General features: G+C 45.1%; 1 long non-coding RNA gene across 1 annotated transcript in view; it reads right to left on the reverse strand.

The window, feature by feature from the left end:
• Nucleotides 1-11,508, reverse strand: part of LOC115099278 — a 29,644-nt gene extending 18,136 nt beyond the window's left edge. Inside the window, exon 1 of the long non-coding RNA XR_003858729.1 lies at nucleotides 11,324-11,508. This is a non-coding gene — a long non-coding RNA (uncharacterized LOC115099278). The remainder of the gene's footprint in view (nucleotides 1-11,323) is intronic.
• Nucleotides 11,509-12,278: the final 770 nt, after the last annotated feature.

Genomic DNA, 12,278 nt, shown 5'->3' on the forward strand with positions numbered 1-12,278 from the left:
CCTCCTGCACTCGATCTCCTGCCGGCGCCATTTTCCGTATGAAAACGATTCGCGGCAAGAAATCGCTCCCGGAACCCCACTGGACTCCCAGGAAACTTTTGGCCAGCTTGGGGGGGCCTCCTGACCCCCACAAGACTTGCCAAAAGTCCAGCAGGGGGTCCGGAACGACCTCCTCCGTCGAATCGTTTTTGTCTATGGCCGCCGCCATTTTGCGGCGGCCATTTTGAAAAATGGCAGCCGGCTGAAGACAACAATGATTCTATTGAGGGGGCCGTTCCGGACCGCCGCCGTTCTGGACCACTGCCGGATCCCCAGGTAATTTAAAGCATTGGGGGGGGGGTTCGGGAGGGTGGGGGGATTTAATTTAAAGGGTCGGGGGTGGGTTTTAGGGGGTTTTTAGTGTGCCGGTTTTCCTGCCCTCCCCCTTCCCCCGATTTACGATTTTTAACGATAAATCGGGGGAATTGGTATTGTATTGTGGCCCTAACGATTTTTTGACGATTTAAAATATATCGGACGATATTTTAAATCGTCAAAAAACGATTCACATCCCTAGTGATGATGCTTCACAGCCAAACTGCTATAAAACCAGTTCAACACTGTAATATTTGTATCTGTAAATGATTGTTGGCGACAGTTCCGATTTTGATTCTTACTGTATTGTCTTCTGAAAGCAATAAACAGATTTTTCACAAAGCAACAATACATGTTAATTAACTGCTTGCTTAAACATGATTAATTTCAATATCATTTATACCATATATTTTCATAACATGAAATCATTTTTTTTAGGTTTACCGCTGATGCATTGTTCCTTCCATTGCTGTCTACTCTCGTCCGCTGCATAACTTTTCCCTATCCACCCTTTGCCGCCAGGATAGATTAAAAAGCTGTTGTAAATTTCCTCTCCGTTAGCTGCATTCTGTATTTTTTGGTCTTGGAAAAGAAAAGGCCAGGGAAAGCAGAAGTCACATTTGAAATATTCATGACCGTGGTGGGTTGGCTGAATGGAATAAAGGATTCCAGGGAACAGTGATTTGGCCTCTGTTGGTACAAGGTACATCATGTTGTGAGGGCTGAGTAATGCTTCTGAGGAGGGGATCGCTAACCCATTCTCTGATCAGAGCTGCTACAGGCTTTACACGGGGAAGAATAGAAGGTGGCAGCCGTGGGCCTCAGCCTTAATTTACCACGACAATCCTTCACAAGGCACGTGCTGTTTTTAGAGGTTGGTGGGGGAGGGTTCAGATCAGTGGCAGGTACTTACTGCAATGCAGAGGTCCTGGGTATGATTCACTGGCCAGGTCGTCTATTCCCTGGGCCAGCTTCACATACACTTGGTCGATGCAGCAGGGTGCGCATCGACCGAGCGCACCATTAGCCCCCTTTTGGCCGTGCGTTTTCGACGTCGCTATTTTTACCCCTTATACAAGCAAGAGGTAATAGTGCGTGTAAAACGCGCGGCCAACACCCCCCCCCCGAAACTAATAGCGCCCACAACATGCAAATGCATGTTGATGGCCCTATTAGTTATTCCCGCGCGATCCAGAAAGTAAAATGTGCAGCCAAGCCGCACATTTTACTCTCAGAAATTAACTCCTGCCAAAGGCTGGCGTTAATTTCGGCCGGCACCCGGGGAAGTGTACAGAAAAGCAGAAAAAACTGCTTTTTCCTGTGCACCGACTTACTAGTCATAACGATATTAAGTCGGAGGCCCCCAAAATAAAAAATTTTTAAAAATCTAAAAAAAAAAAAAAAAAAAAATCTGCCCGCGGGTTGGAAAATGGATGCTCAATTTTGCCGGCGTCCGTTTTCTGAACCCATGGCTGTCAGCGGGTTTGACAACCGACGACGGTAAAATTAAGCGTCGGCTGTCAAACCCGCTGACAGCCGCCGCTTCCGTCAATAAGGAAGCGCTAGGGACGCGCTGGTGTGCCTAGCGCCTCCTTATAACCGCGGGCCCTCATTTGCATACCTTTGCTTAGTGAATCGGTACGGCCCAGGAGAGTGGCCTGGCCGCGCGTCGTAGGAGAGCGGGCGCTCTCGCCGGCTCTCCTGCGCGGTTTACTGTATCGGCCCGACTGTTTGCAGCCTCTTGGAGGGCAGGAATCTCAATCATCGTGTAAAGGTGACACCTAGAGGTTGGATTTAAGGCCTTGTTGCATGGCTCACAACCAAGGCCTACAGTGAGTAGGCTGAGTTAGAAGGGAATCTAAACTAGAGAAAATATCCACGGATAATTGCAAATCAAGGTTCATGGCCCCCCTAGCCCAGTGCGTGCTTATCTGAGCTGGAAGCCCAAAGGATTAGGAGGAACCTGCAGGGGCCAAAGCTAACAGGTGGCTACCAGGTTGTAGGACAGTCCCCTTCCAGTTCTACTATCAACGCCGAAGCTTAAATTTAAGATCAGGGGTGGCCATCTCCAGTCCTCAAAAGCCACAACGGGCCTGGATTTTAGGAAATCCATAATGAATATGCACAAGAGAGATTTGCATCACTGCCTACATTGTATGCAGATATATCCCATTATATTCTATATATATATTCAATATATTATATTATATTTTATCCTCTCTTCACTGGCTACCTATTTCTGCACGAATTACCTACAAATCAATGACCATCATTCATAAATCCTAAATGATGATCTCATGGACTAAAAGGCTTAAACATAACCCCCAAAACCCACAAAGAAACCTACGCTCCAACAACACAGGATTCCTAAAACATCCCCACCTAAGAGAACGCTCATCTTTCAACTACACGAGAAAGAGCATTTTCCATTGCCTCCCCCCAAAATTGGAACACCCTATCCAAAGAACTGAGGACCCAGCACATCCTGAAAACATTTAAAAAAAGACCTAAAAACATTTTTATTCCGCAAACTCTATTCTAACTATCTGACACCTGATCATCCCAGCCCTCACAGAACTCACAATCATAATCCTCCTCTTCATGCTCTCCTGATGTACCCTCCTTTTCACACCCTCCCTGCTCTCACTTGATTCATTAAGTTCATTGAAAATGTTTATTTATTTATTTATTTATTTGCAATTTTGTATACCGACATTCGTTAGGCAACATCACATCGGTTTCCATGTAACATAAAACTGGCCAACATGGCTTTACAATGAAACTGATAATTGGAACTGGGTGGAGGTAAGGTGGGGGAAAACAAAAGGGAATTACTGAACGAAAAGAATATAAGCTATAAACATGATATATAAGCAATAAGAATGTTCTCCTCACTATTCTGTTATTCAACTACTAAGAAAAAATGTTTACTGTTCCCAATACTCTACTGTTCCCAACTACCATGTTAACTCCATTTGATGTATGCTAATTGCATATTTTGTATGATAATTGCATATTTTGTAAACCGTTATGATGGCTCTACCGAATAACGGTATATAAAACTCTACAAATAAATAAATATTCATTGTGGATATCTTGAAACCCGGCCTGTTTGTGGCTCTTGAGGTGTCGAGTTGGCTGTCCCTGATTCAGATTAGTGGTTCTGATTCCTTTGCATTGCTTTTTTTTTTTTTACCTAGAAAATGTTTGGATTCCCTTGACGCTATTTCTGCTCAAAACTGTAGTGAAGTAACCTGAGTGTCCGTCAATCTTCTTGACTGAAAACCTGTTCCAATCTAGCCAGACGGCATTCACAAAATCCATTGCCCCAAGGGTGTGCTTCATTTTGTCTCGCCCCCTGATGGGCACGTTGTCCCACCCTTTTCAAATTCCACCGGAAATCTCAGCCTTTTTCCCCTTTTTGCTAATTTCATTGAATTCCATTGCAGTGCATTTTGTGCTACTTGTATTTTCTAGTTTATTCCATTTTTGGACCTGAGGAAGGGAGTGTCAGCTCCCAAGAGTTGGTCAAGAAATGTATGTATATTTATTCTTTTTTTTTTTTGTTAGGTCATTGCTTTTAGTGATTTATACTATGCTTTAGATTTTTATTTTTTTTTTATATTCCACTTTTTGCACTTTTTTCAGCTCTTCAAAGCAGATTACATTCAGGTACTGTAGTATTTCCCTATCCCTAGAGGGCTTACAATCTCAGGGGGTTATTTTTCAAAGGTTTATCGCACGCGATACGGCTGTATCGCGTGCGACAAGCCTCTACCGCACGCAAAAAGGCCCTTTTCACGTGCGATAGCATGCAAATTAGATTGGGGCGGAGTCGAGGAGGGGCAAAGTCGTGGCGGGGAGGGGGCGGAGACAGCGGTGGCTTTGCTGCCAGCGATAATGTTTATAACATTATCGTCGCCAGTAGTGCGCCCAATCGCACCACCTTTCACGGTGGTGCTATTCGGTGTGAAAGTCGGCAGCTGACACACCGCGGCCACCAAAATCACACCACCGTGGTGCGAAGGCTGCAGGCTTTCGCAGGCCCACCCCCCCCCCCCCCCCCGCCCCTATTTTCGCAGGATTCATCATTCTGCGAAGAATGATGAATCCAGGCCTAAGTTTGTACGTGAGGCAAAGGAGGGTAAAATGACTTGCCTAAGGTCACAAGGAGCGACAGTGGGACTTTACTGTGTTTTTATTTCTTATTTTCTGTTTATGCTTTTATTGTTTTTATTTGATTTTATTTTTTTTATTGTAATTTGCTATGAAATTATTTTATCTCATTTGAACATTGCTTTGAAAGAAAAGCGATTTATCAAGAGAAGTAAATGAAATGAAATATTCAGTTAGTCCAATAAAAAGGTATTGCCTGATATTATTATTTTTGTTGTTTCTGTGTTTTATTTTCATCTATTAGTTGTATTGATAATTATCCCGTACATCTGTTGTGAATCCACAGAATTATGGGATGCCATTTTATAAGATGCATGCCTTCGCAATTAGGGCTGTTTCATGAGGAAGATGGTGCATTACCAGCCTCTTCTTGGTCACTTTATTGCTTTGCATTGGATGCATTGGGGTAGGACTACCTGGAATTTCTCCAAATGACTATTAGTACTACCGCTACTATTTATCATGTTTAAAATAAAGTGCTACTGGACATTATGCAGAGCTGTTCAGACACACATTAAGAAACAGCCCCTACTCAAAGAAGATTACAATTTAGTCAAGACAAACGTACATAAACTAGAGACCGTGGAAAGTGTAATACAGAGAAGTACTTAGGATTTAAAAGCAATTTTGAAAAGGTGAGTGACCAAAACACACCAACAGATTTGCAAACCTAAGACTGGTTTTATTTTTGTCTGTAGAATTTGATAGATATTAGACTTGGAAAATTATTATGGGCTGGATTTTAAAAAGATAGGGGTAGATTTTCAAAGGGTTACATGCATGGGTTACCGCGTAACCCCCAAAAACCTAAACCAAACCCCCCCTGCACGCGCCGAGCCTATCTTGCATAGGCTGCCGGCGTGCGCAAAGCCCCGGGACGCGCATAAGTCCCGGGGCTTTCCTGGGGGGGGCGTGTCAGGGGCGTGTCACGGCTGGCGCGTCATCGGGAGCGTGTCGGGGGGCGCGTCATCGGGGGCATTCAGGGGGCGTGGCCGCGGCCCCCAGACCAGCCCCTGGACCGGACCATGGCGCGCCGGCGGCCGGCCCGGCGCTCGCAAGTTACGCCTGCCTCAGGCAGGCGTAACTTGTGCAACAAAGGTAGGGGGGTTTAGATAGGGCCGGGGGTTGGGTTAGGTAGGGGAAGGTGCGGGGGTGGAAGGAAAGTTCCCTCCGAGGCCGCTCAGAAATCGGAGGGAACTTGGAGGCCTTGGAGGGAACGGAGGCATGCTGCGCAGCTCGGCGTGCGCAGGCTGCCGATTTTGGGTAGCCTTGCGCACGCTGACCCCGGATTTTAATGGATATGCGTGTATCTATTAAAATCCAGCATACTTTTGTTTGCGTGCGCAAACAAAAGTACACGCGGGCGTACTTTTATAAAATCAACCCCATAACGCGTGTAATCGGCCTTACGCGCACTGGGCCTATTTTCAAAAGGCCCAGCGACGCACGTAAAGCCCCGGAACACATGTAAATCCCGGGGCTTTACTAAAGGGGGGGGGGGGGCGTGGGCGGAGTCAGGCTCTCGGCACAGCGGCCATATTAGCCGCTGTGCCGGGGATCGCGTGCCAGCCCAGAGGCAGGCGCAAAAGGTAAAACAAAAATTTTGGGGGGGTTAGAGTAGGGCTGGGGGGAGGGAAGGTCAGGTTGGGGGAAGGGAACAGGGAAGGCTGCGCGCCTCAGCGCGCGCAAGGTGCACAATTGTGCACTCCCTTGCGCGCGCCGACCCTGGATTTTATAACTTATAAAATCGGGTGTACATGAGAGCGCGCCGGGTAGCGCGCGTGCGCATGTACGCCCACGCACAACCTTTTAAAATCTACTCCTATATTAATAGCACTAATATGTCATTTTTCCTACTGCAGTGTTTTTGAAATGGAAAACAAACAGTTATAATATTTTAATTCTTACTTATACTATGCTTTTTGATCCCTTGAGGTAATTTTAGCATAGTAATTATAAATAATTGCTAACTTTCAGCATCAACTATTCCCATTATGCTAACTCAGGGTTGATAGCAAAATAGTGTGTTTGGTCTGACATTGTTCCATTGTTAAATACATTTTGCATTTGGGTTACATCTCTCAGAAAAGTTACATTCCCTGATAGCATCAGCCAAGGGAACAGGACTGTGATGCCGCATCTTGTATTAACTCTTTATAGCACATGTTTTCTGTCCCAAGTTTCATGCCCTGTTCTATGTAATTAGCATTCTCTCATGCTTGTTTTTCAGTTACAATGTAAACCGAGACGATATTCAAATTTTGCATGAATCCCGGTATATAAAAATGTTAAATAAATAAATAAATAAATAAATAAATAAATAAATAAATAAATAAATGTTGGTTTTACGTTCTGGTTGAATCAATTGAAATATTACCCAATTTTGGTTGTATAATGTCACCTCCGCATAGATCAACCAACCATTAAGGATTGCAGTGTGTAACTGTTGTCATTACAGTGATTTGTAGGGGGCCAATGTGTTGCACCGGAGATGGACCCTTGCCCCAAGGTGGGGTTGACGCTACCCGCAGAAGGCGGAAGGCGGAGCTGGCTGAACGACGGAGGCCGACTGGAGCATCGCCAATACCAGCCCACGTTCCCCGCAGGTTGAGCCCTTGGGTGCCGGGGCCGGCTGGTCTTAGGCGGGCCTCTGTCAGACGACTTCCAGTAGACGACGTAGTATTCAGCCAGGGGCCAGCAGTGGTAACAGGAAGGTGGAAGCGAGTCCCGACGAGGCAGAGATCCAGAGACCTGGACGCCGATGGAAAACCAGAGGCAAGGACAGGTGGCGCCCGAGTAATAGAAGGCCGGAGCCTGAAAGGCCAAGTCCAGGGTGATACCAGAGGAAGAGGGGGGAAAGCAGGCTGTCATCGGGGCAGGCAGCAGACAAGGAAAGGCGGTCAAACGAGTGAGGGTTAAAACCAGAAGTCAGTCCGAGCGTGGTCAGGAGTAGCAGAGGTTAAAGCCAGAAGTCAATCCAAACGTGGTCAAGCATAGCAGGGTTCAAGGCCAGAAGTCAGTCCAACGAGGAAAGGCAAGGACTGGGTACAGATCAGGAGCAGGAACCAGCAACGAGCACACGACAAGCATGGAAACCTGTTGCCAAGGCAAGGAACTAAAGGCTAGGCCCTGCCTCATATACCAGGGCCCAGTGATGTCATCATCCGGGGCCGTGGGATGGATACCCGCCGCGGCCCCTTTAAAACCCGGCAAGGCGCACACGTGCGTGCCTAGTGAGCATCAGGTCGCTGGATGGCGGCTTCTCCCCACGGCACACACAGGGAGCCCTGCCGAGGAACTGGGAAGTCCGCGGAGGAGCCGGGGACAGCAGAGGAAGCTCGGGTGCGCAGGCGGCTGCCTACTGCCGCGAGGGAGGACGAACCGGGAGTGGGGGCTGGAAGCCGAGGGTTAAGTGGGCTCAGATGCGGGCCTGCCTCGGACAGGACACGCAACACAATACAATGGTCCTGGTTCAATTTCTGGACCTGTTCCTAACCCTTGGCCAGCTGGGGGTGCAGTAGAGGCAGCACTTACAGCCTCAGGGAGGGAGGTAAGGAGGAAGACACAGCTACTGTCCATCAAAAATCTACTGCTAACCTCAGAACGCATTTGTACTGGGTTTTGAAGGAAACTGCAAGCCACACTTCTCAGCCACGGATCCTTGCTGTAACAATTGGGTTTGCGAAGGAATAATGCGGAAAGAGCTCTGGGCAACTCCAGATGTTGGCTGATGGCACTTCAGCCCAATAACAATATGAGCAGCCAGAAAGCTGCAGGACCAAAATGAAAGGAAACAAATACATAAAAATGACACAACAAGCTAAATGGGAATACACAATTCACCCTAATAAATAATATCCCAGTTTATGCTTTACAAAACTCGTGATTGGTGCTTATTTATCTGGATTTGCCAGACCCTAAGATACCAAGCGTTTAATAATCTGTGTACCACAGAACTCTTATGGGTAACGAGCCTTTTAATTATTTTTATAGTTTTTCTTGCACAATCATGTTCTAACTCTGGTGCTAATAAAAGTTACTGATTCAACTTAGCTGTGTGTGTTCGATCTCTTTTATTAGCCCCCAAGTTTGAGCATGATTGATAAGAAGAACTATAAAAGTAATTAAAAGGACCATTACCTATGATACACAGATTATTAAACTCCTGGCATCTTAGGGTCCAACAAATCTAAATAAATAAGCACCAGTCATGAGTTTTGTAAAGCATAAACTGTGGGGTATTATTTTATAGTAACACAATTTTGAGTATATTTCACTTGTAGGTCACCTGTTCTGATCCGTAACGTAGTGACCCTTCAGCAATATGAAACGAGTCTGGCATCTGTCCATTTCCACTGCCTTGATATCCAGATGGAAAAAAATGACCACAGCAGAGACTGCCACTGAATACAGACACAGCCACTGCATTGCCCTGGATCTCGAGAACAAGGCAATGCAAGGTTGCCTCATTTGCAGGGCACTGCTGCTACCCATCCTCCATACAGCCTGTTTTGTGATTGAGCTGTGCAGCATCCTGCCCTGCGACACGACCAAGCCTTTGCTTGTTATTATCTTTGGTTTTGATTGTTTTTGTATTCAAATTGCATTTGATATATTTTTTTTTGATACTGTTGACGTATTATTATTTTCATATTGTTATATGTTTCAAGTCTTTTTTTTTGGAGGGGAGTGAGGTATAAGAATTCAAGGTAAGGTAATTTAATAGACCATTTCTATATCTATTCTGCATGGATGGATACATGATTTTGGCTTTTCTCCTGTGCTAAATTCATAAAAAAAAGAAACTATATGATAGAACACATCTGCAAGCTGTGTTTTCTCCCAGAATATGTTCTATAAAATAATAATTTCAGTGCTACATGTATTCCTTGGTAAGGGTGTATACAGGAAAGTAACCAAAATATTAAAGGAACAATTAAGTTGCAGTAAACCATCATTAACTTGATTTATCTTATTTATTTATTTATAAAAAAATTTATATACCGCTGCTCATCAAAGATATCACGTCGGTGTACAGTGAACAGGAACTTACGCCGGAGCGTTTTACATTTAACTTAACAGAGAAGCGTTTTACATTTAACTTAACAGAGAAGACCTGAAGAGAAGCGTTTTACATTTAACTTAACAGAGAAGACCTGAAGAGATATGGAATGTCGCATGCATTTTTCAAGCATATTCACAACATACTTAAAAGAGAATTCCACTTCCAAGCTGTAGGCACAACTTGCATGTACCTTGAAGTTCAAAATCATTTTCATGGGCTAGGATTGTGGTTCTTTTGATGCAGACTTTGTTCACTGTCACAGAACTTTCCATTTCTCTGTACCCTCTCTCCTTTTTAGCATTCTCCTACTAAAACACTAACAATTTTAATTTAATGTGTTGTGAGACGAGACAAAATGAATTTCATAAAAATGCTCAAAACCAGTTCAGAATATTTAGAGGCTGTCTCATATGAAGTTAGCATAGATATAAATGTACACACTGAACGGACAGGACAACCATAATCATCTTAACAAGGTGCAAAATTCCTTATGGCAGCGATGAAAAAATAGGATAGGAAACTTATATGCTTAAAATCCTGAAAGGAAGCAGATGAAACAGTAGTAGTGTTTAAAATTAATCATTGCTTAATGTTTCTTCAACATGAGTAAGTACTGAACTTTTAACATTGATTAAATTGGTGAACACATTCTGTTCTTTCTGAAATTTGTTTATTTAAGCAATATGTTAGTCTTATCTTCTCCCCTCAAACCAAAGCAGGGATGACTGATTAACTGGTAAAATGAAAATTCCCAAAATATTTCATCATTTTTCAAGAAACCCACTATTAGCTATGCCTATAGGCAACTAGCTTTTTCTTTCACTGATATCATTTTTAACCACTGCATGTCTGGTAATGGTTATAAAATCTGAAAACCTAAACTTTATGATCTTATCTTTCAAATGTATTTTCTAGAACTAGTCTAGAAATAAGATGAGTATTTAAAATACCTGTCACCCAGAGGACCCTAGGAATTGCCCTGCCCCCAGTCCCAGCACAGCCTTACCCTCCTGCTCTGAGCCCCAGTACAGCATATTCAGCCCCATCAAAGGCTTAGCTTCCCCCATCAGCCCCCAGCTTCAGATGCAGCACGGCCACCCATGGAAATTCCCCAAAGGCTCCTATTTATTATCCCCCCCCCCCCCCGCCCTAGTACAACCTGCCTAGCCCCAGCATGCAGTCCTGCCCCACCCCTAGCAGCCTCAGCACAGTCTGCATTCCCCCCAGCCCCAGCAGAGCCAGCCCCCTAAACCAAGCGCCTCCCTCCAGCCCCACAAAACCTGCCCCTCCCCACCAGCCTGAGCCCTAGCCTTAGCCACTCTAGCCTCCAGATACCAGACTCGTTCTCTGAGGGTTAGAAGCTGCATGCACCGAGTGCACACGTACAAGCTCTCACCAAATGGTAGATCATCGTACATGCGGCAAGCAGTGCAAAAGATTGGATAACTTCCCTCTCACTACTGCACTACTGTCTACATCTTAATTTTGTTTAGTTGTTTGTGATTTAAAATTTCTAAGGGAGTAGGGATGTTCAAACTAAAGCACTTTTAATCAATTGAGGTTTGTTTTTTTTAATATCTGTCAATGATCCTGCAGGGACTACATTCAATCTACTTATTAGTACCTGGCTGCACACCTTATTGACCCTTGTTCTGAACTAATTCCCTATCATTGTAGAAAATAAATCTGTTGTTGAAAACTTTTAGGAAGCAGTATTTTGGTACATACCTTCTAATCCTCTGCAGCAGAAAAAGAAAGGGAGATGTGAAAGCTGGGCTGAGGGAAGTCTAGATGGCTTGTAGCATTTTCTAGAGTCTTCTGCTGGGATTGCCAGGAGAAGTAAGCAGATGAACTTTTGCTGTCGCAAAACTTGATGGCTGTAGAAGCTCAAACCTAGAAGGCTCGCAATGTCCCTCTGCTGAGGCTGCTGGGGAAAAAGTAAACAAATGAGCTTTCCAAGTCTCTGAAGCTAGAAACAGTGTGAGTTATGTGGAAGCTGCACCTACATAGCTTATGGTGTCTTCTGGAATCCTTTGCTAGGAAAAGTATAAAAATTAACCCTCAGGTCTTCTGGTGCTAGAAAGAGTGCAGAGGCTGTGAAAGCTGAAATCTAGATGTCTTGCAGTGTTATCTGGAGTACTTTGCTGAGGCTGCTGAGAAAAGTATGTAAATGAGCCTTCCACTTTTCTGCAGATGGAAACAGAGTGGGGGCTATGGAAGCTGAGCCTAGATATTGGACTCCTCTGCCTGGGAGAAGTACCATATATACTTGTGTATAAGTCGATCTTGTGGATAAGTCAAGGGCAGTTTTTGGCTCCAAAATTAAGAAATTTGCTATAACTCATGAATACATTGAGGTTTTGCCCAGTCGTTCACGCCTTCCCTCCCTCCTCCATGGCTATTCCCTGTTGCGGTCCCGGTACCTAGACTCGCAACTGGGTCCTTACCTCTCTTAACCGCGCTGTGGCCGCGACGGGGTCCGGTGGTTTTCGGGCCTACCAGGCCTCTCTGCGGCGGCGTCTCCACGAGGGAGACACCGCCAAGCTGATCCCGACTCTGCCGCCTCCCAGGCACACGCGCGCGAGGAGCGATCTTTTAAAGGAGCAGCTGCACGGAGTCCCGGCCAGCCCCCTGGATGACATCAGACGCCAGCAGGGTATTTAAACCCGGCGTCTGACTTAGG

This window comes from Rhinatrema bivittatum, chromosome 9 (genome assembly GCF_901001135.1).
Source record: "Rhinatrema bivittatum chromosome 9, aRhiBiv1.1, whole genome shotgun sequence".
In the NCBI taxonomy this organism is placed as follows: domain Eukaryota; kingdom Metazoa; phylum Chordata; class Amphibia; order Gymnophiona; family Rhinatrematidae; genus Rhinatrema; species Rhinatrema bivittatum.